At 44.4% G+C, this 27,477-nt stretch overlaps 1 long non-coding RNA gene across 1 annotated transcript in view; it reads left to right on the top strand.

Annotated features, from left to right (window-relative positions):
- The first annotated feature begins 547 nt into the window (after positions 1-547).
- Positions 548-27,477, top strand: part of LOC126253166 (uncharacterized) — a 56,888-nt gene continuing 29,958 nt past the window's right edge. The window contains exons 1-2 of the long non-coding RNA XR_007545913.1: positions 548-653; positions 11,705-11,884. This is a non-coding gene — a long non-coding RNA (uncharacterized LOC126253166). The remainder of the gene's footprint in view (positions 654-11,704; positions 11,885-27,477) is intronic.

Consider the following 27,477-nt stretch of genomic DNA (forward strand, 5'->3'; position numbering starts at 1 on the left):
TTCCTTTTTGAAAAAAAAAAAAAAAAAACGCCGTTGATATCCGTTTGACCTATGGCAGCGCTATCTAGCGGGCCAACCATAGCGCCATCTGGTTTACCCTTTCAAGCTAGAGGAGTTTCGTTCTTTGTCGTTTTTTTCATTTGATGCTTATTTCGTGATATATTTGGCCCGGTCACTATCATTGGATCACCCTTAATACATATGGGCTGCAACTGAAAGGTGACATGGCGCATTGCGACTCTGTACTGAAGGGAGATGGCGTGCATTTGACGTAGGTGTCCCTCTAATCAGCTTTCAAACGCATGTTTAGAATATCTGACGTGCTAGACATCGCTCTGCACGTTCAGAAAGACTCCACAACGTGCTATTCGGCGCTATGACGTGAGAAACTCGGCTCGCTTAACGTTCGAACGCGCGGCCCGCGAGCCGCCGGCTGTGGCAGGCGCGCCTCGCGCCCGCTTGGCTGTTGATTCGCGGCTGCTCTGGCGGCGGGCGTTGTCTGCGTGGCACCGGCGGCCGGGCGACCTTGCCGCACTCGCCGGCGCGCCGCCGCCCGCCTCGGACGTGGCTTGGCCCGCTCCAAAATCCGGCGCTAACCTTGTGCTGGACGCGCCGTGCACTGCGGCCGCACCCACGCCGCGCCGCCCCGACAGGTATGTGCGCGTCTGCCTCGCTTCCCTCGACTACTCGTGAGTCTCGCGCTCGCTTTTCTCTTCTCTCACCATCGATCGCAGCTCACGTTGTCTCGAAGGTGGCCCTACACATGTACTTGCGCCCTATCCATTTACTGTCGCCGTTGTTACAATACTGTCCTGTACTCGCACTCTGAGAAGACTCTCGGCGAAGTAGTAGCTGAACTGATTGAAATTGTAATGTCATCGACCGGTATTGACTTCTTTCTGCTCGCTGCCTACATTATCGAGCGTACAATACTGCATTCGGCGACTTTGCATTAGCGAATGCAGAAAAACCATGTGCAGTTGACGACCGCTTCGGAAAAAAAACTTGTCTATTGACATATTAGGCTTGCAAAGCGCTGCGTTGTCTACAAGTTGGCTACAACTGTGAGCAAACGAATCAAGATATGTTGACTTCCACCCATTCAGCTACCATCAGCCACGAGTCTTCTTGGAGTCCAAGTGTAGCACGAGGGTAGTCCATCTTTTAACTGTTGTTGTTGTGGTCTTCAGTCCAGAGACTGGTTTGATGCAGTTGTCCATGCTACACTATCCTGTGCAAGCTTCTTCATCGCCCAGTACCTACTGCAACCTACATCCTTCTGAATCTGTTTAGTGTATTCATCTCTTGGTCTCCCTTTACGATTTTTACCCTCCACGCTGCCCTCCAGCACTAAATTGGTGATCCCTTGATGCCTCAGAACATGTCCTACGTACCGAGCCCTCCTTCTAGTCAAGTTGTGCCACAAATTTCTCTTCTCCCCAATTCCATTCAAAACCTCCTCATTAGTTACGTGATCTACCCAACTAATCTTCAGCATCCTTCTGTAGCACCACATTTCGAAAGCTTCTATTCTCTTCTTGTCTAGACTATTTCTCGTCCACGTTTCACTTCCACACATGGCTACACTCCATACAAATACTTTCAGAAACGACTTCCTGACACTTAAATCTATACTCGATGTTAACAAATTTCTCTTCTTCGGAAACGCTTTCCTTGCCATTGCCAGTCTACATTTTATATCCTCTCTACTTCGACCATTAACAGTTACTTTGCTTCGCAAATAGCAAAACTCCTTTACTACTTAAAGCGTCTCATTTCCTAATCTAATTCCCGCAGCATCACTCGACTTCATTCGACTACATTCCATTATCCTCGTTTTGCTTTTGTTGATGTTCATCTTGTATCCTCCTTTCAAGACACTGTCCATTCCGTTCAATTGCTCTTCCAGGCCCCTCGCTGTCCCTGACAGAATTACAATGTCATCGGTGAAGCCGGCCGAAGTGGCCGTGCGGTTAAAGGCGCTGCAGTCTGGAACCGCAAGACCGCTAAGGTCGCAGGTTCGAATCCTGCCTCGGGCATGGATGTTTGTAATGTCCTTAGGTTAGTTAGGTTTAACTAGTTCTAAGTTCTAGGGGAGTAATGACCTCAGCAGTTGAGTCCCATAGTGCTGAGAGCCATTTGAACCATTTTTTCATCGGTGAACCTCAAAGTTTTAATTTCTTCTCCATGGATTTTAATTCCTACTCCAAATTTTTCTTTTGTTTCCTTTACTGCTTCCTCAATATACAGATTGAATAACATCGGGGAGAGGCTACAATCCTGTCTCACTCCCTTTCCAACCACTGCTTCCCTTTCATGTCCCTTGACTCTTACAACTGCCATCTGGTTTCTGTACAAATTGTAAATAGCCTTTCGCTCCCTGTATTTGACCCCTGCCACCTTCAGAATTTGAAAGAGAGTATTCCAGTCAACACTGTCAAAAGCTTTCTCTAAGTCTACAAATGCTAGAAACGTATGTTTGCCTTCCTTAATCTATTTTCTAAGATAAGTCGTAGGGTTAGTATTGCTCACGTGTTCCAACATATCTACGGAATCCAAACTGATCTTCACCGAGGTCGGCTTCTACCAGTTTTACCATTCGTCTGTAAAGAATTTGTGTTAGCATTTTGCAGCCGTGGCATGTTTTAACTATCACCTCGAAAAAATAATTTTCCGTAATTAATACTTTGTTTTCAGGTACATGTCCGCAGCCCTAATACTCAATGAAATCCTCGCATTGCACTAGCGTAGTACGCCGCCAGAGGAGCCAAAATATAATGGTACAGCCCACGGATAAGGTGGCGTATCGTGCCGCAATTCTTTTCTAGCAGCAGCGGAAATACTACAGCTATGTCAGGCCAATCCAGATGACATACTTAGCCTTCTGGTATTGTACGATATGACTGCCATATTTCCGCTACTGCCGAAAAGACTTACGTTACGATACACCGCCTCATCCCTGGACTTTACCTTAAAATTTTGGCCCCTCCGGTGACGTGCTCAGGTACTGCAGAGTGGGATTTCAGTGTGTACCAGGATTGCAATCAAACAAACAAACAATTACCAGAACTAACTTCCCTTCTGCAGCGTAGTCTGTGCTGGCTTGAAACTTCCTGGCAGAGTAGTACCTATACGAGAAACGCGTTAAGTCCCAAGTTCGAGTCTTTGCCCAGAATCTGTCAGGAAGTTTCACACCAGCGCACACGGGGCTGGTAGCAGTCCCCCAAGCTATGGCTAAGCCACGTCTCCGCAGTATCCTTTCCTCCAGCAGTGCTAGTCCCGCAAGTTATGCAGGACAGCTTCTGTGAAGTTTGGACAGTAGGCGATGAGACACTGGTGGAAGTAAAGATGCGAAAGCGGCTCGTTTATCTTGCTCGGGTAATTCAGTTGATAGAGCACTTGCCCGCCGAAGACAAAGGTCCCAGCTTCGAATCCCGGACCAGAGCGATGTTTTTATCTGCCACGAAGTCTCAAACAAAGAATTAATTATGCAACTTCATTTTTTCGAGGTGATAATCTCTCGTCACGTAGTTGCCTATTTTCTTATTGATTTTTTAATTTTGATTTCACATCCTAGTCTACATACAACCCTCGACTTGCACGCCCATCTCTATTCTAAGAGGGTATTACACTTCCAAAAGACTAGCGGTGGCCCATCGTGTCGTATGGCGAGCTGAAATTAGAAATAACACCCAAAATTCTCGCGGCCATTGTCAGTTACACTAAACTTCTCATGTTCTTTTCCTGGGACATTGTTTCTTCTGTGGCCTTACAGGGACGTTTCGAGCCCTGCAGTCTTCACCTCGGGCCGCATCTACTGCACTGCTGTACACTGTCAGTTAGCTGAAAACTACCTTCGGTGCGAATCCTGTTTTATTCTCTTCACCAAAATGTTAACCCAGCATCTACTAACTAGTCTGTGAGGTGCTTTTTAACGAAAAAAATCGGTACTATGGCTCAATAAAGGGATGCAAGTTGCAGCGCAGTTTAATCATGTATGGCTGAAACGACAGCAGAAGGGAAAAAAAGGAGTAATGATGCAGTCAGAAGAGGAGCTCGATGTCCGCATCATGATCGGTCCGTCCCTGTCGGCTCGCTCTCACGTCTACAGCTGATGCTGCTGTTGCTGTTCTTAGTATGTAGTCTTACTGGAGTGACGTCAGCTAGATCCTACAGGACACAACGATGTTGCTAGCAACACTGCTGTTTCCCCACATCGTAAATTCCCATCTGGAATAACTGTTCAATCGCAGGTGGTACTCTTCCGTTGTAACTTTCGATTTACTTCCACGTCATTGTAGGAACGGAAGACAGCCTGACCCCTTCTGGTTATTTTTAAACCTCGAAGAGTTGCAGTAGATCCTCATTAGAATAAGAACGTGTAGCAGAAAAAAAATCTTTCCTGAATACAATAAAACTAATTATATCGAGTGTCAAATAACCCACAGCTGAGATAGCGGACAACTTCTCGTGTAAAATTTCTTAAAACGCAGATAGCATATCTAAATCCATTCTGATATCACAAACTAGATATTATTAGTGCGGCACAGGAAAGTATTGCCTCCGGTATTGGGGACTTGAAATAGGTGAAAAATCTCAATTCGTCGACCTTTTTCCAAACTTTGATAGACATTGTGTCAGGGAGTTCGTTCCAAATTATAGTGCGGCATTATTAGTAAATACACAGATATGATTGCTCTGATTCCAATTTATTTTTCTTTCTGTATAGCATAATATTCAAATATCTTCAAAGCAGTAAAAATAGTCTATGGTATGGCCTGTTTTTTTGGATATAAACTTATTCCATTCGCCCTCGGCCTTTGCTGCTGACAATAGGAAACGCCACTTTACTCTTCGCCTTCAAGCTTACATTCAACACTGCTCTGATCTGTTTCGGGTTTGTTTTTGTAGCAGTGTTGGTTGCACTTCGGCAGTGATACACTGCAGTGGCAGTGTCTTGAAGGAAGGATAGGAGATGAACATCAACAAAAGCAAAACGAGGATAATGGAATGTAGTCGAATTAAGTCTGGCGATGCTGAGGGAATTAGATTAGGAAATGAGACACTTAAAGTAGTAAAGGAGTTTTGCTATTTGGGGAGAAAAATAACTGATGATGGTCGAAGTAGAGCGGATATAAAATGTAGACTGGCAATGGCAAGGAAAGCGTTTCTGAAGAAGAGAAATTTGTTAACATCGAGTATAGGTTTACGTGTCAGGAAGTCGTTTCTGAAAGTATTTGTATGGGGAGTAACCATGTGTGGAAGTGAAACATGGAAGATAAATAGTTTGGACAAGAAGAGAATAGAAGCTTTTGAAATGTGGTGCTACAGAAGAATGCTGAAGATTAGATGGGTAGATCACATAACTGATGAGGAGGTATTGAATAGAATTGGGGAGAAGAGGAGTTTGTGGCACAACTTGACAAGAAGAAAGGACCGGTTGGTAGGACATGTTCTGAGGCATCAGGGGATCACAAATTTAGCATTGGAGGGCAGCGTGGAAGGTAAAAATCGTAGAAGGAGATCAAGAGATTGAATACACTAAGCAGATTCAGAAGGATGTAGGCTGCAGTAAGCATTGGGAGATGAAGAAGCTTGCACAGGATGGAGTAGCATGGAGAGCTGCATCAAACCAGTCTCAGGACTGAAGACCACAAAAACAACAACAACAACAACAACAACAACACTGCAGTGTAGAGAGGTTTACTGACGAAGAGCTGGGTGACATGCGCTGCAGCGATGGCAACCACATCACAGTTTCGTCTGAGAGTTGCTGCCTTTCTCTGTTGTTTTACTTTTGCGTTACATGTTTCATTGATTGCACGCTACAGGTGTTTTTCAGTATCGTGAAAGTACCTTCACAGAAGCGACGTGAACTGCGGCAGCAAATCGAACATATCATAACTACATTACACTGAAGTGATAGCGATATGCACATATACAGATGATGGTAGCCTCACACAAGGTATAAAAGGGCAGTTCATTGGCGAAGCTGTCATTTGTACTCAGGTGATAAATGTGAGGGTTTCAGACGTAATTGTGGCCGCACGACGGGAACAAACAGGCTGTGAACGAGGAATAGAAGTTCGAGCTAAACGCATGAGACATTACATTTCGGAAGGGTTCGGGAATACAGTATTACGAGATTCACAGTGTCAAGAGTGTGCTGAGATTACCAAATTTCAGGCATTACCTCTCACTACGGACAACACTTAACGACCGGGAGCAGCGTCGTTTGTGCAGGGCTGTCATTGCTAACAGACAAGCCTCCCGGCGTGAAATAGTCGCAGAAATCAGTATGAGACGTACGACGAAAGTACCAGTTAGAAAAGAGAAGCGAAATTTGCGGTTAACTATAGCAGCAGACGAACGACGTGAGCACAACTTCGCCTGCAGCGCCTCTGCTGGTGCCATGATCATATCGGTTGGACTCTAGATGATTGGGAAACCGTGGCCTGATCAGATGAATTCCGATTTCAGCTGGTAAGAGCTGATGGCAGGGTTCGAGTGTGAGGCAGACCCCAGGAAGCCATGGACCAAGCTGTCCACAAGGCACTGTGCACGTTGGTGATGACTCCATAATGGTGTGGGCTGCGTTTACAGGGAATGTACTGGGTCCTCTGGCCCAACTGAGCCGCTCGTTGACTGGAAATGGTTATGTTCGGCTACATGGAGATCATTTACTACCATTCATGCATTCCATGTTCCGTCCGCAGCTCGTGGTCGTGCGGTAGCGTTCTCGCTTCCCGCGCCTGGGTTCCCGGGTTCGATTCCCGGCGGGGTCAGGGATTTTCTCTGCCTCCTGATGACTGGGTGTTGTGTGCTGTCCTTAGGGTAGTTAGGTTTAAGTAGTTCTAAGTTCTAGGGGACTGATGACAATAGATGTTAAGTCCCATAGTGCTCAGAGCCAGAGCCATTCCATGTTCCCAAACAACGATGGAATTTTTATGGATGACTGCGCCGTGTCACCGGGCCACTATTGTTTGAAGAACGTTCTGGATAATTCGAGCGAATGATTTGGTCACCCGGATCGCTCGACGTGAATCCCATCGATCGTTTATTGGACACAATCGATAGGTCAGTTCGTGCTCACACTCCTGCACCGGCAACACTTTCGCAGTTATGGATGGCTGTAGAGGCAGTATGGTTCAGTATTTCTCCAGCGGACTTCCAACGGCTTGTTGAGTCGATACCATGTCGAGCTGTTGTACTACGCCGGGCGAAAGGAGGTCCGACGCGATATTAGGAAGTATTCCATGACTTTTGTCACCTCAGTCTATTAATTGTGACGAGCCACTGCAGGCCCCAGCTTCCCTAGCACCAAAATACTCAAAAAATAGCCACGAACAACCTCCAGCTTCACACTTATGCTGTGCTCATTACGTCCGAAGAAGTTCGTAATTGGAAATCCACTTCACCCAGTATTTATTTGTTTCCAAATGTTTATTTTCCTGGGTGTGATTTAAGCAAACAATGGAAACTTATGTTAGGATAGCTGAACGGCATTTGATTGGAGTTAATCTTTAATAAGAGTTCAGGTCTTCCTGCTGCCCCACTTCGTTGCGTGCTCATTCTGGTGCTGAGAGCGTGTATTGCTCTTATGAGTAACCGATGGAAACCGATACTACTTTTTTTCCCCAGAAAGCAAGCGAGTACTGCGAGTCTCTGACGGCAGCTTGGTTCAGACAGACTACAGCAGTGACGTCAGACGACAGATGCGGCTGCCGTCGTGCCTGCGAGCGCGGCCTTGCACTGCTTGTACGCTGGAGATGAAGGGCAGCGCACCAGCCATTGTATCTCCGTTTGCTGTTCTTGTTGAGTTCACGCGCTGGCATCTGCTCCTCTTTCACAGCGTTTCTGGCTACTAGATGTTGGACCCTCCAGAATGACTTGTTATTGGCTCATTGCTGATAGGTAAAGGACTGTACCAGCGGTATGTGATGAATATGAAACAAAGTAGACTTATGCTTTCCTTCCAGTGCCAAGTTAACAGTTCCTGGATGGTGTCGAAGATATTGCTCTAACCTATCCATTCTTATGCTAACGGTTTTACTTCGACTTCTTTCCTTTCAATTTATTTTTGATACACTTTCATTTGAATCTTGCCGTTCCCCACTTAATTTTTGACATTCACCGGTAACACCACATTTAAAATGCTTCCAGACATACTAGTTACAATAACTTACTAATCTTATATATATATATATATATATATATATATATATATATATATATATATATATATATATATATATATATTGTAAAGAGATATTTACTGTGAACTTTTTTCGTGAAACTCTCTTTAGAAGTTCCAAAACTTTTTGGACCACTAAGTATTTTGCATATCACTGGACTGACTGACAGTATGTTGGTATAGAATTTAATAATCAGATGCATACATACATTGATCTCATAGATGATTGCCTGAATCTGATTTTAGTTTCAGATCTGATATCATGGGAGACGGACCTTTGGAGGAGTTTTTAAACTATGTGAAGAAATCACTAGCAGCTGGTATTCACGAAATAGCCTGTAATTCACCTAGCTGGAATGAAAAATACTGGGCAGCCAGTTCTTTGGTAAGGATGTATCTTGATATCGAATCTAGCTGTTTTCGGAACGGTTAAGATACAGGGCTAAAGAGAAGTGCGTGCTCTGTAGGAGATGTCGATGAGTTCTCCTCATCATTGTCAGGCGACTCAGTTAATCATTTTTCTTTTCTGTTTCACCTGGACTTCCAGTTTCTTTCCCCTACAACAGCGGTCTGTGTACCTAAAAACGTACCGCCGGCCGGTGTGGCCGTGCGGTTCTAGGCGCTTCAGTCTGGAACCACGTGACCGCTACGGTCGCAGGTTCGAATCCTGCCTCGGGCATGGATGTGTGTGATGTCCTTAGGTTAGTTTGGTTTAAGTAGTACTAAGTTCTAGGGGACTGATGACCACAGAAGTTAAGTCCCATAGTGCTCAGAGCCATTTGAACCATTTGAACTAAAAACGTACCAAGACTTACCACCATCCGTTTCTATGTTACGTCATACTTTCCCCCACGAGGGCATAGATGAGGTGATTGCAGAGCTCAGATGAGGGCAAATCCGTACAATACCGGATAGAAAGAAAGACAGTTTAGAGTCCCTACCACGACGAATATAAAATTCTCGGTACATAAACCGCGTCGAATCAAAGATAAATTTCAAGCTTTCGAAGGTCACTATCATTGTTCTCATAGTTACGAAATCAATTTTGAACTGTAGGGATTTCTACACTGACGAGCCAAAGAAACTGGAACACTTGCCTAATACCGTGTAGGGCCCCCGCGAGCACGCAAAAGTGCCGCAACATGACATGGCATGGACTCGACTAATGTCGAGGAATTGACACCATGAATCGTGAAGGACTGTCCATAAATCCGTAAGAACAGGACGTTGCAAGGCATCTCAGATACGCTCAATAATGTTCTTGTCTGAGGAGTTTGGCGGTCAGCGGAAGTATTTAAACTCATAAGTGTGTTCCTGGAGCCACTTTATAGCAATTGGGGATGTGCAGGGTGTCGCATTGTCCTGCTGCAACTGCCGAAGTCCGTCGGAACGCACAATGGACATAAATGGATACAGGTGATCGGCTGCTTACGTATATGTCACCTGTCAGTGTCGCATCAAAACGTATCAAATGTTGTATGTGAAATCCTATGGGACTTAACTGCTAAGGTCATCAGTCCCTAAGCTTACACACTACTTAACCTAAATTATCCTAAGGACGAACATACACAGCTATGCCCGAGGGAGGTCTCGAACCTCCGCCGGGACCAGCCGCACAGTCCACGAATGCAGCGCCATTAGAGCGCTCGGCTAATCCCGCGCGGCAAGACGTATCAGGGGTCCCATATTACTCCAGCTGCACACCCCCACAGTATTACAGAACCGCCACCTGCTTCAACAGTCCCCTGCTGAGATGCAGAGTCCATGGATTCATGTGGTTGTCCCCCCACCCGTACACGTCCATCCGCTCGATACAATTTGAAACGAGACTCGTCCGACCAGGCAACATGCTTCCAGTCATCAACGGTCCAATCTCGGTGTTGACAGGTCCAGGCGTGCAGTCATCAAGGGTACATGAGTGGACCTTCGGCTCCGAAAGCCCATATCAATGATGTTTCGTTGAATGGTTCGCACACTGATCCTACTTGATGGCCCAGCATTGATATCTGCCGCAGTTTGCGGAAGTGTTGCACTTCTGTCACGTTCAACGATTCTCTTCAGTCGTCGTTTGTCCCGTCCCGTTCTTACAGGATCTTTTTCCGGCCGCACGGAGATTTGATTTTTTGCCGGATTCCTGATATTCACGTTACACTCGCGAAATGGTCGAATGGGAAAATACCCACTTCATCGCAACCTCGAAGATGTTGTGTCCCATCGTTTGTGCTACGACTGTAACACCATGTTCAGACTCACTTAAATCTTGATAAACTGCCATTGTAGCAGCAGTAACCGATCTGACAACTGCGCCTGACCCTTGTCTTATACAGGCGTTGCGGACGGCAGCGCCGTATTCTGCTTGTTTACATATCTCCGTATTGAATACCCATGCCTATAGTAGTTTCTTTGGCGTGGCAGTGTGTATGGACATACCCCTCTTTAAGCATTGCTGGGTGCTCTCCACAACAGTAAATCACGTAATTTACCATAAGTAGTTCTTCTGGAAGCATTTGAAATGTGGTGTTATCGAGGAATGTTAATTGGAAAGTGGAGAGATAAGGCCCAAATGGACAAGATGGCTTAGCGCTGGACCTGTTGAGAGGAAAAGTTATAGCAAAAAAATGGCACTGAGCACTATGGGACTTAACTTCTGAGGTCATCAGTCCCCTAGAATTAGAACTAGTTAAACCTAACTAACCTAAGGATATCACACACACCCATGCCCGAGGCCGGATTCTAACCTGCGACCGTTGCGGTCGCGCGGTTCCAGACTGCAGCGCCTAGAACCGCTCGGCCACTCTGGCCGGCAAAGTTATAGCAGCGGACGATGATTATTATATGGGGGATGCTGAGTGTAGCAATCACGTAGAAATGGGAAGATTGGCATAAGACAGAAAGTGATGGGAAGAGGGTTTCAAACACTTCGATAGACTAATGACCTCTATTTTTGAAGTTTCAGTGACGGTCACTTAGGAATTCTTTTAAAAGAGGAACTGATATAAATTTCTTTGCTAATGACCGCTTTCATTTTAATTTTACCTAGTTTCATCAGGCTCGAATTACAGCATTCTGACTGCCGATTTATATTCATTTTACTTTGATTTCTTTTTTTGTTTCATTTTTCTTTTTTCTGAGAGACGGATAGAGAGAGACACTAAATAAGAAAACTGGACTTAAATTCGGAAGAATGAGCATTCAATTATAGGACCAGTAATCCAGACGTCACCGTTTTTTGTGATTTTCTTAAGCCACATTGTTCCCATATTATTCCGTAGATTAACGTTTTGTCTCGAAGAAACTATAAAACTTAACCAACTGCAAATTAAAAATAGATGTAGAACGAGCCCCAACTAATACATATCTAATCACATGTGTTAGTTCTGCACGCGGAAATTTATTTCTATTTTAGGTCCTCGTCCAGGTTTTGAACGTTGTTGACATTCCGGTAACCTATGCTTCTTCCTTGCGCAAGAATCTGAATGGAGTGTGAAGCACGTGCGCGGCGTGTTACAGGGGATGGCGAGCTGTGTGGGCGCGCGCCGCCCGCGGCCCGAATAGCGAGCCGTCGTAGCGTGGCGTAGCGCTGGGCAGAGGCTCGGCGCGCCACCTTGAGGAAGGTCCGGGACGCCGCCGACGCCGTTTGTTTGCTCTGCCGCTGCCGCGAGGTCACATCGCGCAGCACAGCTCTCACTGGTAAGCACTCCCCCACTCCCCCCCCCCCACCCCCTCCAGCCGTGCTTGGCGCCTAGTGGCGCGATAACAGTTTTCTTCAAGAGCTCAGTACTACTACTCCAGCGCCGATGGCAGGAGCCAGCAGAGAGCTCGTACAAAACTCGGCGTAGTTGGGTCCGTATTCAGTAACACTTTCTAAAGCATCACTCAAAAAACGGAAACAAGGAAACAAATATTCCGCGAGCTGTGTGTGTGTGTGTGTGTGTGTGTGTGTGTGTGTGTGTGTGTTTGTCTATCCCATACGTCCCACACAAAAGCATGTAATTAATGTAAGCCGGCCGGTGTGACCGAGCGGTTCTAGGCGCTTCAGTCTGGAACCGCGCGACCGCTACGGTCGCAGGTTCGAATCCTGCCTCGGGCATGGATGTGTGTGATGTCCTTAGGTTAGTTAGGTTTAAGTAGTTCTAAGTTCTAGGGGACTGATGGCCTCAGATGTTAAGTCCCATAGTGCTCAGAGCCATTTGAACCAATTCATGTAAGAACGACAAAATTCAAAATTAGCTTGTCTTCCATCTGCCGGGCACGAGAAACTGTATTAGGTAGCAGGGCTGGAGACTGATCAGGATTGAAAAAATCTTAATAGTCCTGAACGTTCCAGTTATTTCAGGACGAAACCTCTGGATAAAATTTCACAGCCCAGAGCACGTCCAAAAAATTCAGTGGTCGAGTCTCACAGTGACACGTGCTATATGCGTGATGTCAGAAAAGCAACTTGTTCTTGAAAATGCTAATAAATTTTGGTAATCTATTTATAATGTAATGTCCTAGATCCAGAGTAACAAATCTCCACTAACACAGTTCACCATCGACGCTTGTTAGAACATGATGATAATACTAAGAAGGAAATAATTCTACGTGTCGGAGCGTGGAATGTCAGGAATCTGAATGTTATAAGGAAGCTACAAACTCTGAAAAGGAAAAAGCAAAAGCTCAATCCTACAACAGGACTCCGTGAAGACATGCAGAAAGAAGGAGCGGATATTTTGTCAGATCAATGAAGGATTCCGCGAGATGTGTGTGTGGTGTGTGTGTGTGTGTGTGTGTGTGTGTGTGTGTGTGTGTGTTTGTCTATCCCATACGTCCCACACAAAAGCATGTAATTAATGTAAGCCGGCCATTGTGGCCGAGCGGTTCTAGGCGCTTCAGTCTGGAACCGCGCGACCGCTACGGTCGCAGGTTCGAATCCTGCCTCGGGCATGGATGTGTGTGATGTCCGTAGGTTAGTTAGTTTTAAGTAGTTCTAAGTTCTAGGGGACTGATGGCCTCAGATGTTGAGTCCCATAGTGCTCAGAGCCATTTGAACCAATTCATGTAAGAACGACAAAATTCAAAATTAGCTTGTCTTCCATCTGCCGGGCACGAGAAACTGTATTAGGTAGCAGGGCTGGAGACTGATCAGGATTGAAAAAATCTTAATAGTCCTGAACGTTCCAGTTATTTCAGGACGAAACCTCTGGATAAAATTTCACAGCCCAGAGCACGTCCAAAAAATTCAGTGGTCGAGTCTCACAGTGACACGTGCTATATGCGTGATGTCATAAAAGCAACTTGTTCTTGAAAATGCTAATAAATTTTGGTAATCTATTTATAATGTAATGTCCTAGATGCAGAGTAACAAATCTCCACTAACACAGTTCGCCGTCGACGCTTGTTAGAACATGATGATAATATCAAGAAGGAAATAATTCTACGTGTCGGAGCGTGGAATGTCAGGAATCTGAATGTTATAAGGAAGCTACAAACTCTGAAAAGGAAAAAGCAAAAGCTCAATCCTACAACAGGACTCCGTGAAGACATACAGAAAGAAGGAGAGGATATTTTGTCAGATCAATGAAGGATCTTATTAACAGCAGGAGAAAATTGAATCACGAGAGTAGGATTCGATATGAATGATAAGGTAGGATAAAGAGTAAGTTACTGTGAACATTTCAATAACGGGTGTAGAAAATGAGGACATATACAAAATATATGAGGATACTGAATAGGTAAATCGAATAATCGCGGGGAACTGGAATGCGGGACTAAGTTGTGGAAGAATATGCACTCGGTAGTAGAAATAAGAGAGGAGACGGAGTAACTGAGTTCTACAACGTATTTCAGTTAGTAATAACGAATATACTGTTCAAAAACCACAAGAAAAAATGCTCAGAGACATGGGAAGATTCCAGCTGGATTACATCATGATCAGGCAGGGATTCCAAAATCAGATACTGGATTGCCAGGCGTACCAACGAGCAGATGTAGAGACTCAGTTCACAATTTAGTGACAATGAAGAATAGACTTAAGTTTATGAGAATCGTTAGGAAGAATCGATGTGTAAAGAAGTGTAATACTAACGTATTGATCAATGATGAGATGTGTTTAAACTTTCTGGGCTATAGATACTGCGATAGTGAATAACATAACTAGAACGAGAATCATAGAAGTTGGACAGACAAATACATGTGCGAGAAAGTAACTACGAAAAAACCCTGGACTACCGAAGAAATACTTCACCTGGTTAACCAAAGGGAGAAATAAAAAAACTTTCAGAAAATGAAAGGAATACAGTATATGTTACTTATGAACCATGGACCTTGCCGTTGGTGGGGAGGCTTGCGTGCATTTGCGATACAGATGGCCGTACCGTAGGTGCAACCACAACGGAGAGGTATGTGTTGAGAGGCCAGACAAACGTGTGGTTCCTGAGGAGGGGCAGCAGCCTTTTCAGTAGTTGAAGGGGCAACAGTCTGAATGATTGACTGATCTGGCCTTGTAACACTAACCAAAACAGCCTTGTTGTGCTGGTACTATGAACGGCTGAAAGCAAGGGGAAACTAGAGCCGTAATTTTTTCCCGAGGGAATGCAGCTTTACTGTATGATTAAATGATGGTCGGAGTAGAGAGGATATAAAATGTAGACTGGCAATGGCAAGGAAAGCGTTTCTGAAGAAGAGAAATTTAACATCGAGTATAGATTTAAGTGTCAGGAAGTCGTTTCGGAAAGTATTTGTATGGAGTGTAGCCATGCATGGAAGTGAAACATGGACGATAAATAGTTTGGACAAGAAGAGAATAGAAGCTTTAGAAATGTGGTGCTACAGAAGAATGCTGAAGATTAGATGGGTAGATCACATACCTAATGAGGAGGTATTGAATAGAATTGGGGAGAATAGGAGTCTGTGGAACAACTTGACAAGAAGACGGGACCGGTTGGTAGGACATGTTCTGAGGCATCAGGGGATCACAAATTTAGCATTGGAGGGCAGTGTGGAGGGTAAAAATCGTAGAGGGAGACCAAGAGATGAATACACTAAGCAGATTCAGAAGGACGTAGGTTGCAGGAAGTACTGGGAGATGAAGAAGCTTGCACAGGATAGAGTAGCATGGAGAGCTGCATCAAACCAGTCTCAGGACTGAAGGCCACAACAACAACAACAGGAATGAAATCAATAGGAAGTGCAAGCAAGTTAAAGCGAAATGACTGCAGGAAAAGTGTAAAGAAACTGAAAAAGAAAGGGTTGCTTTGAAGGACAGATTCGGCATATAAAGGCGTAAAAATAGCTTTCGGTGAAATGAAAAGCAAGGGCGTCAACATTAGGAATTCACATGTGTTATAAACAAGGAGAGACCAGACAGCTGGAAAGAGAACATCGAGGGCCTCTACGAAGGTATGAAAATGTCTGCTGAAGCAATGTAAGAAGGATGTCCAATACTGAGTCAGAGTTTGACAGAGTTCTTGAAAACTTGGAACAAGCAAGGCAGAAAGAATTAATAACATTCTTTCACAATTCCTAGAATCATTGGGGAGAAGTAGCAGTTAAACGACTGTATAAATTAGTGGGTAGAATCTTTGGGACTGCAGACAGATCTTCGGACTGTCGAAAGAATACACCGGAAATATCAACGGCAGGTAACTGAGAGATCTGTCGCACAATCAGCTTAGTAGCTCATATATCCAAATTGCTGACTATAATATTACACGGCAAAATGGAGAAAAAAACAGAGAATCTGTTAGATGACGATCAGTTTATTATATGAAAGGTAAAGGCACAAGAAAGGCAGTTCTGACATTGTGCTTAGTAACAGAGGCAAGAAATCAGAAATTCAAGACTTTATAGGATATATCGACACAGAAAAAGCGTCCGACAACGTACAATGATGCAAGATACTTGAAATTTTCAGAACAGGAAGTGTAAGGGAAAGAGAAAAACGGGTAATATACAGCATGTACAAGAACTCACAGGGAACAGTGAGAATGGAAGACAAGAGAGAATTACCGTTAGCAAAAAGATTCTTGTACAAGGATGCATTCTTTTTCCAATACATTTCAACCCCTGTATCTAAGAAGTAATGAATGAATTAAAGGAAAGTTTCAGGAGTGGGATTAAAATTCAGAGTGAAATGATATCAGTGATAAGATTTGCTGACAACGCTGCTACCCACTTTGAGTAAAGAAGAATTATAGGACATGTTGAATGGAATAGCAAAAAAAGTTACATAATAATTGTGGACCAACTACACTGCACAACAAAATTAAAGGATCCCTCTTTCGAAAGCCGTTTATTGTCTCCCACTGCGACGTGTAAGTTTGAGATTTGGGTCAAAGGTGAGTACAACCTTTCTCTGTAATCGTACGAAATACTAGAGCCCGGCGACGCTACCTTCGGGCTCGTCGACGGTTCAAACAGCAACGTATCAACACAAACGAACAAAAGGCCACACTTCACAAGTTCATGTGCAGGTTGATGATGTTACATCGGCACCAAATTTCACCACAATTCTGCACAAACGCCACCTTGGACCTGCCACACGATGGGAAGTTTTTCGCACCCCCTTTTATCTTCATTTCACCCCTTCCTTTGAGGCCTTTGCGATGGAGGTCAGAATCGCGACACCCAACGCTGAAATCACAGTTTCCTTTTGGGTGGTCGAAAAACATTTCAGTTACACCGCCGCTCAGTATCTACACGAAAAGACTTCCATGATATTAGAGGAACTCGTGGCGGCCGCCTCTGCTGTCTGCTGACTGATGACAAATAATAGCTCTATGATTTACGAGAAACAGGAGGCTGCTAGTAGAAAGTAATTAAATGTTTGTATAAACTGATTGGATAGTTCATATTTCAACAAAATGTTGAAAATTTCTTAAATGACAAATATCATTTGGATCACCTTGGCTGTTATTATTTATGCAGAATCGGCAAATCCACCATTTAGTGCGCTACAGGATCTTTCTCACTCGACTTTGGAAGCCTGTGTCCATTTTATAATATAAATGATCCAAAATAAAGGAATAAAGTATAGCATAGATAAACTCTGCATATGCATGTTCATAACTAAAGACAGAAACCCGATGTCCATGGCTCGAATCCCTACTACTACTACTACTACTACTACTGAAATTTAGCATTTATTGTCCTTGCTAAACTTCGTGATAGGAAGAATATCGTAGCTTGAACGCCATGTAAAACTAAACTACGTCCAATAGTGCTCGAAACGTCAGTCAATCCATGGAAGATAAGCACAAATTTACTTCGCTTGAACAGAGCACTGAATGCTTCGTACTGCTCAAATCATTCATTTTATTGCATTTTGAAACTCACTGTTGCTCGTTGCGATACCTGATGGCTTAGAAACTTCTCTAACAAGTTCAACAAGTCGCCGTGTTCACAAGAAAAGAGAAGTGGGTGGAGGGTTGTGTATCATAGCAGTGAATGTCATTTTTCACTTTTTACAAGGACGAGTTGTAACACAAGATGTAAAAACAAGGAGAAAACAAAAATCGGTATTGTAGTACACATGCCTGAATAAAGTGGGAACCAAAACCGCTTCGTAGAAGAGGAAGCAGCGAATATAGCTCGCGACATCACTTAAGCATCGCTGGAGGTCTCAGAAAGCAGACCCATGTACAGCGCCGACCTATGCAGATTTCACGACACCACTTTCTTCAGCTGATGGCATCTGGGACGTTACCAACAAATGACGAACTTCCACGAAGGCGACTGGAATGTCTCATTTTTTTAGTATTCGAACAGGTACGAAACTCACCGGACAAAATATTCATCACGTCCTCAAAAGAATACTTGGCCACTTTGGAAGGAAAGAGGGAAGGAAGATTAGTGGTCAACTTCCCATCGACAACGAGGTCATTAGAGACGGAGCCCATGCTGAGATTACGGAAGGATGGGGAGCGAAGTTCACGGCTTGACACTTGCCAAGGAACAGAGGCGTAGTGGACAGGAATAATCACTAGTAATGATGGACGACATGAAGCACAGTACACACGAAACAGAAGTTGGACGAAATATTTATAACGAAAAATAGGACGGATTTCACCACATGGGTAAGCGGGATAACAGACTTAAATAACGTCCGTGTTTGATACAGGTCAGACTCCCAACCTAAAAGGTCGGATTCTCAGTAAGGAATATGGCCTCCTCTGGCACTGCTGCTGACCTCAACCAACATACTTCCTACACCAATGAATTCATTCTGCACGATGGTGTGGTTGAAGTGGGGTGCATTTAACAGGCTTCCGAGCATACGAACCAACTTCAATTAATTGCAGTGAAATGGTTTTGGCGGAGACACGTGTGTCTGAAGAACTTGCGAGGTCTGCACCGACCTGCTTAGGAGTGAGGCGTCTGTTCCTTTCCATCACAACAGCTACGTATTGATCCCGTTGTGGCGCGGTGGTCCGTCTACGACCACAGTTGTGCTGTCTCATAGCATTTCCACCTTCAGTGACCTTTTTTAATCGCGAGATGTCATTTTGACCGGCTTCCAGCCGTCCAACTGCTCGTCCGCAATCGTAATCGCTCAAATTATGTCTTGCAGATATGTTACCGTACCACACAGAGAGTCACGCTAATCGGTTCCATAATAACCTTCGTCAAAACACCGTACTGCATGAACTGTCGAATACATACAGAGCTTTCGTGCGCAGGTTTCGCTGCAGTCAACAAGTCCCAACTTCTACACTTCCTTCTACCATCATTAGTCAAGTGTTCCGTATAAGTTGTCGGTTGTTCCGTCGCAATTGGCGGTTGTTTCTTGATAAGTGTCAGTTGCCCCTTAGCAGTTGTCAAGCACTGTAATTCGTGCCCTTTCAAAGGAACCATCGCAGCCACAGCCTTAAGCGATTTGGAGAAATCATAAAAAACCCAAATCTGGATGGTCGGACTGGGATTTGAACTGCCGTTCTCCCGAATGCGAGTCCAGTGTGATAACCACTGACCAACTCGCTCGGTCGTCGCTTTTGGAGCACTATAGATGGTTCGACTTATTACCAGGCGCCACTCCACAGCTTCATGGAAATGAAGTGGTGTGTATGATCCAGCAGGTGTATGGAATCAGCGCGGTCACATGGTTTGACGTGGAAACGAAGCAGAATGGCAAGAAGGAGCTCTCGAGTTTGGAGGTGTCCATAATCTTACCTTGTATCAAGTTACCTACTTTGCTGGTGTATCAGCGGGGGCTGTCTACCGTGTCTACAAAGTATAATGTACCACTTAGAGCCATGTTACACGACTGAAGAACAGTGATCGCAAAATAGATCTTAATTGACAGGGACCGGAGACGAGTGTCAGCAAATAACGCAAGACGCTGAGTGCACTAATGGTCCAAGGGGCATGAAACCCTGCGTGTGGAGAGTGTAATTCAGGCCACATGTGATTCTGTGACATTTTGGCGTGTTTTTCGTACCACGATGTGGGCCCACTCCTCCAGGTTACCGTGAAAAAGAACCAGGCAGTTTACGGCAACATTATCGGTGCTTATGCATCTTAATGATGAGGCGGTGAACACCCCCATCCTCCGCGGTGACAACAGCTGTGTGTTCACAGGGCTGCACACATACATACGGTCTTTAGTTTGATCAACATTCGAGCACCGAACTGCACCGCGAGTGGCAATCTTGACAGCGTAGAAAATGTCTCTTTGTAACAGCCTGTGCAATGTTGCAAGCAACAGCCCTGGAGTTTTTAGCTCTACGGTATGCGATGGCTTCAGCTGGATATGGCACACGTGATGAAAACTGAACTTTCTTCCTCACCGAACTGAGGCGATCATCAGTCCCAGAGGCGGTTGGGCACGGTATTTGCGCGATGTCTCCTGGCGCTGACTAATTTTTTCCGTTCGTAGCAGTTATTTGCAATGAATAGCAAGGGAAGATAAGTGCGAAAACTATCACACAGCAAGCTTAGCAGCTCACGCATTGAAGCTGCTAACAAGAATAATGTACAGAAAAATGGAAAAGGATCAGTTACATGACAAGCAGTTAGGCTTTGGGAAAGGTAAAAGCATCGGAGAAGCAATTCTGGTTGCACTTGGTAATGGAACCAAGGTTGAAGAAAATTTAAGAGAGGATCATAGCATTCGTCGACCTAGAGAAAGCGTTCGACAATGTAAAATGGTCAAGATGCACGAAATTCTGAGAAAAATGGGGGTAAACTTTAGGGAAAAATGGGTAATATACAATCTGTACAAGACCCACGAGGGAACAATAAAAATGGAAGACAAAGAAAGAAGTGCTAGGATTATAAAGGGAGTAAGACAGGGACGCAATCTTTCGGCCCTGCTGTTCATTCTGTACATAGTAGAAGCAGTGATAGAAATAAAGGTTCAAGAGGGATTAAAATTCAGAGTGAAAAGATATTAACGGTAAGATTTCCTGGTGACATTGCCATCCTCACTGAATGTGAAGAAGAAATACAGGATCTGCTGGACGTAATGAACAGCCGTACGAGTACAGAATATGACATGAGAGGAAACGGGGAAAAGACAAACGTAATGAGTTGTAGCAAAATTAAATCTGGGGATCAAGAAGGAGACAAAGTTAATGAATTGTGCTACCTTGTAAGCAAAATTAACGGTGACGGGCGAATCAAGGAGGACATCAAAAGCAGCCTATGCAAGCAAAGGGAGTACTGCTGGTCAAGAGAAGTCTACTAGTATAAAACACAGGCCTTAATTTTAGGAAGAAATATCTGAGAATGTACATGTGAATCACAGCATAGTATGGCAGCGAATCGTGGACAACGGAAAAACCAGAACAGAAGAGAACCGAAGCATCTGAAATGCAGTGCTCCACAAGACTATTATGGACTGATAAGATAAGAAATGAGGAAGTTCTCTGCAGAACAGTCGAAGATAGGAACATATGGAAAATACTGACAAGAAGAAGGGACAGGAGGACAGGATGACAGGACATGGGTTAAGACATCAGGGAATACGTCCATGGTACTACAGGGAACAGCAGAGCGTAAAAACTGTCGGGAAAGACAGAGATTTGAAAACATCCAACAAATAAACAAGTAATTCAGGGCGTAAGGTGTAAGTGCTACTCTGAGGTGAAGAGATTAACGCAGCAGAGGAAGTCGTGACGGGCTGCATAAAAAAGTCACAATTAGGAGGGGGGGGGCGCCTACGACACGATGGTTAAGGCGTGTACCACACGAACACTGCAGGGTGACTTCCGCAGCTCTTATGGCGCTACTAATAGTCGCTGTGATAGAATCACTTAGAGCAATTAGCAGCAACCGTGGCTAAAATGAAATATCTGGCGCAGCTCAATGTTTCAGGGTCAAGCCTGTCTACTCGAAGCGTAGTAGAGGAGGTATCAGTTGGAGGACGACTAGAAGACTAAGGGACAAAAATGTGTTACATAGTGAACAAGATTAATAAACATCACACAGTTCCCAGAATTTGATAGAGTCGTCACTGCGAGGAACAGATGTAGGAGTATCTGAATATACTCTCTAAGACACCAACACAGAAACCAGATAGCAGGTACAAGAGTCAAGGGGCATGGAAGGGGAGCAGAGCAGTGGTTGGGAAGGGAGTGAGACAGGGTTGTAGCCTATCCCCGATGTTATTCAATCTGTATATTGAGCAAGCAGTAAAGGAAACAAAAGAAAAATTCGGACTAGGTATTAAAATCCATGGAGAAGAAATTAAAACTTTGAGGTTCGCCGATGGCATTGTAATTCCATCAGAGACAGCAAAGGACTTGGAGGAGCAGTTGAACGGAATGGACAGTGTCTTGAAACGAGGATACAAGATGAACATCAACAAAAGCAAAACGAGGATAATGGAATGTAGTCGAATTAAGTCGGGTGATACTGAGGGAATTAGATTAGGAAATGAGACACTTAAAGTAGTAAAGGAGTTTTGCTATTTAGGGAGTAAAATAACTGATGATGGTCGAAGTAGAGAGGATATAAAATGTAGACTGGCAATGGCAAGGAAAGAGTTTCTGAAGAAGAGAAATTTGTTAACATCGAGTATAGATTTAAGCGTCAGGAAGTCGTTTCTGAAAATATTTGTATGGAGTGTAGCCATGTATGGAAATGAAACATGGACGATAAAGAGTTTCGACAAGAAGAGAATAGAAGCTTTCGAAATGTGGTGCTACAGAAGAATGCTGAAGATTAGATGGGTAGATCACATAACTAATGAGGAGGTATTGAATAGAACTGGGGAGAAGAGGAGTTAGTGGCACAACTTGACAAGAAGAAGGGACCGGTTGGTAGCACATGTTCTGAGGCATCAAGGGATCACAAATTTAGCATTGTAGGGCAGCGTGGAGGGTGAAAATCGTAGAGCGGGACCAAGAGATGAATACACCAAGCAGATTCAGAAGAATGTAAGCTGTAGTAGGTACTGGGAGATGAAGAAGGTTGCACAGGATAGAGTAGCATGGAGAGCTGCATCAAACCAGTCTCAGGACTGAAGACCACAACAACAACAACAACAACAAAGGAACAACGAACGACACACTACACAAGAATTATCTAAATGAGACGGAAATCGTTAGAATTGATTTACATGTACAGACAGATAATAATTTTGGATATGCACCAAATGCGGCCTCGAATCCATTGACTGGAATAGAAGTGCCTTCAGTGATGAGGCCCACTTCGAACTGTGCGCCGATGAGCAGCGAAGGCGTGTCGGGAGGTGCCCCATGCAGTGGTGAGATGCCAGCCTAACTGTCGCCTGCCATTCGGCGCGACAACCAGGAATAATGGTCTGGGGTGCCATTTATTTTCATAGCACGACCCATTTGGCTGGCCGGCCGGCGTGGCCGAGCGGTTCTAGGCGCTTCAGTCTGGAACCGCGCGACCACAACGGTCGCAGGTTCGAATCCTGCCTCGGGCATGGATGTGTGTGATGTCCTTAGGTTAGTTAGGTTTAAGTAGTTCTAAGTTTTAGGGGACTGATGACCTTCGATGTTAAGTCCCATAGTGCTCAGAGCCAATTGAACCATTTTGAACCATTTCGCAGTCATACGAGGCACCCTTACAGCAGTGTGGTACGTCGACGATATTCTACGCCCTGTTACGTTGCCCTTCATCCTGGACTTACATTTCAGTAAGATAATGCCCGCCCGCATAGAGCGAGAGTTTCTGCTGTTTGTCTTCGTGCTTGTGAAACTCTACCTTGGTCAGCAAGGTCGCCGGATCTCTTCCCAATTGAAAACATTTGGAGCACTAAGGGCAAGACCCTCCAACCATCTCGGGATTTTGACATTCTAATGCGCCAATTGGACAGAATTTAGCACGATATCCCTCAAGAGGGCATCCAACAGCTCTGTCAATCAATGCCAAGCGGAATAATTGCTTGCGCGAGTGCCAGATGTGGACCAATGCGTTACTGACTTGCGAAGCTCTTTGTCTTGAATAAAACAATTGTTTTCTGAAATTGCAATTTTTTTGTCTGTACATGCACATTACGTCTACAGATTTCCGCGCCATTCAGCTACACTCGTTTTTTGTCTTAGAGTGTAACTAGCTGGTCCGTCTATTAAGCTGTAGAGTTAAGATACTATTGCGGATCATCTAGAGATGAGGGTACAGTTGCTATTCTGAAATCAAGTAGATGTAGAAAGACTAAAATTAATTAATTCCACTTGATAAGGAGTTGGATACGTGTCACTGAATAAAAGACAAACTCTTTTCAGTGCTTAACTTGCTGAGGCTAGTCCCCAACGCTATGTCTGGATAAGCGACACCACTGCACCACTGTCCACCGGTCCTCAACTCCGTCGACGTGGACTCACATCCGATACTCTTGACCTCCCAGTCTTTAGCATACAAGACCGCCTCTCTAATAATTTGTATCATTTAAATGACTGAACAGAAAGCCAAGAGAGGAATAAATATTGCACGCTCTCAAAACCAATGGTCCTCAGCTCGTGGTCTCGCGGTAGCGTTCTCGCTTTCAGAGCACGGGGTCCCGGGTTCGTTTCCTGGCGGGGTCAGGGATTTTCACTTGCCTCGAGATGAATGGGTGTTGTTGTGTCGTCTTCATCATCATCATTCATCCCCATTACGGTCGGAGGAAGGCAATGGCAAACCACCTCCGCTATGACCTTGCCTAGTACAGCAGTGCGGGTCTCCCGATCGTCCCCTACTCTCTGTCAAGGAATATGGGACATCATCATCAAAACCAGTAATATCTGCTGAATATTCATACTGATATGTCTGGGCCATTGGACGGGTTAGTAAGTTCCAAAAGTGAATGTAATGACAGCAAATGCCACACGAACCAAGTTAAATGCACTACAGCTACATGCTTAGAGATATACGAGTGCGTACTGAAATATAACACCTCCTATTTTTTTTAATGAGAAAACTCTTGAATTTTTTTTTAAATAAAACAAATATTATGAACATGTCACATCTTTATTCTTCATGTCTACATATTTATTTCTCAATATAGTCACCCTGGTGATGAACGCACTTCTTCCATCGAGAGGTCAGTTTTTTGACAGCGTCACAGTAGAATTTTGACTTTGTCGATGGCGCCACAACCTCACCTCTGCTTGCAACGCTTCACCACTATAAAAATAAAGTCCTCGAAAGTGTTCTTTAAGCTTTGGAAGCAGCTGAAAATCGGACTGGGCCAAGTCAGGACTATATGGAGGATGGTCGGTGACAGTGAAACCAAGGCTTCGAACTGTTGCAGATGTCAAAACCCTCGTGTGAGGTTTGGCATTTTCATACTGAAGCAAAGGGTGCCTCAAATGTTGACGAACTCTACGAATTCGAAACTCGATCACAGCATGCTATTTCTCACGCACCGACATGTTACAGAACCCACCGCCATGTTACACGCAAAAATTTGGGCCCCTCTAGCAGCAGAAGGCTGCAGATATGTGGACATGAAGAACATGAATGTTGAATGTTCATAAAGTATGCTTTACTTAAAAAGCCTTTAGAGTTTTCCAATAAAAAATTCGGAGGCCTTACACTTCAGCACTCATTCGTAAATAATTCGGAGGCTAACGAGAGGCGCAGTCTACAATTCATATTTTGTAAGACTTGCATTAATAATTCGTTCTGGTCATTGTGATTTAGTATTACCGTGTTTTCTTTTTTCTTATTTGGAAAATTCAAGATAAGCCCTGAGGGAGTACTGAATAATCACACATCCGTGTAATTCCGTCCTTATCGGAACGAACAATATGTACCCTGCCTGACCAGAAAGGGTAAAGCATCCAAAAGACCTGGTTGGATGTCAGTGTAACTTCATACATGTACACACCATCGGCTCTGATTAAGAGAGCAGTTGTCTGAGAAAGCAGAACGACCGCCAGAGTATATTGATGCTGCTCTTGTTTAGTATTGTTACCAGGCCTGGTAGAACTGGCGTGAATAACGTCAGATGTTGAGTAATGAGTCTGAAGGAAACATAAATGCCGCGTAATCGTATGAGAGAACATTATCATTACGTGACAGTTTGATCGGCTTCATTGTGCGTCTCCTTATGGCCGGCTGGTTGAATCGTGCAAAATCCAGATTTGTGAGGCATTCGGATGTGACAGTGGCACGATGTTGGACTGCTAGGGAATGTAAGAGCAAGTATTCTCTACATCACGGCTGCAATCGATCACATCTGGTCACCACAAGGGATAATTGCCGTATTGTGCATGAGATGCATCGTAACCCCTTCACATCTATGACGTCCATCCGCGAACATGTAATGGCTTCCTGCAATATTCTGTGTCATCCCACACCACCGGTTGGTGACTAACAGCAGCCGGACTCGAAATTGCTGTCCCGTATGAAGGCTGTCACTAACACCGAAACACAATCGGCTCCGTTTGAAGTGGTGTCGTGATCGGGAAGCATGGACTGCTGATAAATGGTGTCACATAGCATTTAGGGGTGAATCATAAACCTGAAATAATCAGGGTGATCATCGTCGGCGAGTATGGAGGCAGCCTGGGGAGAGATCCCATTCTTCGAATGAATTGAAGAGGCACCGCGGTGTTACTCTTGCCGTCATAGTGCCGGGACCATTAGGCTCTGAGCACTATGGGACTCAACTTCTGAGGTCATCAGTCCCCTAGAACTTAGAACTACTTAAACCTAACTAACCTAAGGACATCACACACATCCATGCCCGAGGCAGGATTCGAACCTGCGACCGTAGCGGTCGCGCGATTTCAGACAAGCGCCTAGAACCGCTCGGCCATTACGGCCGGCCATTAGGTATGACTTCAGATCACGGGTGATAGGACTGAGAGAACCCCAACAGCATAACGTTACGTCACGGAGATCCTATGTTCTTATACGCTATCTTTCGTGTGACAATACCATGGTGCCATTTTTCAACACATCGCCCGTGTCTCTATGAACTCTCTGCATGATGCGTCCAGGCAGAGAAGAGTGCAACGTCACACTGATACATAGGCTCATACTGCTAAGTTCTTTGTAAAGATCACATACCCTACCAATCCATGAAGTTTTACTTCGTTTCCACCACCTCTTCTGGGTGCTTCGTTTTTTTTTTTTTTTTCTTTTGTCAAGCAGTGTAATTTTGACTCTTAGGGTGTCACTCTCAATGTGAATAGATGTAAGCAGACAAATGGAAACACTCAGTCGATCTCATCGGGGCATTCTATCACGAGTAATGAAGACCAAACAGAAGGGAAATAGAAATAATGCAGAAATAATGTGAATAACGAACAAAGACAACAGTCCTGCACGGCACCTCAAGTACAGCACTTAACTGTATCTTTCACTTATGATTATCTGAAACCATATGATCTTTATTCAGACTTGTATTCGCACCTTAGACAATGCCATCTTCAATTTCTAACATCTAATGTCCTAGCTGCTTCTTGGTATAAGGGGTCTTGGAACAGGAAAATTTAGGAAGGAAGGAAGGAAGATTCGGGTTTAACGTCACGACGACATCAAGATCATTACAGACGGAGCACAAGCTCAGCATGTTTCAATGATGGGGAAAGAAACTGGCTATGTCATTTCTAAGGAACCGTCCCGTCATTCGCCTGGAGCGATTTACGGCAATCATGGAAAACCTAAATGTAAACTGCCGCCCGCCCAAATGCGAGTTCACTGTGCCAACCACTGCGTCATCTGGATCGGTAGCAGGAAATTTTGTACACGTCGTACATTTTCTCCATGTTATCTGGGAGTTTCAAGAGATATTGCTTGTCCTCTTAAAGGAAACAGTTCCCTAATGGCTCCAGATCATGAGACTTGATGTTTCATGTTGGTATATTAAATTTGTTTCATTCAGAATTTGAAAACACAGACTT

Source organism: Schistocerca nitens, chromosome 4 (genome assembly GCF_023898315.1).
Source record: "Schistocerca nitens isolate TAMUIC-IGC-003100 chromosome 4, iqSchNite1.1, whole genome shotgun sequence".
NCBI lineage: Eukaryota > Metazoa > Arthropoda > Insecta > Orthoptera > Acrididae > Schistocerca > Schistocerca nitens.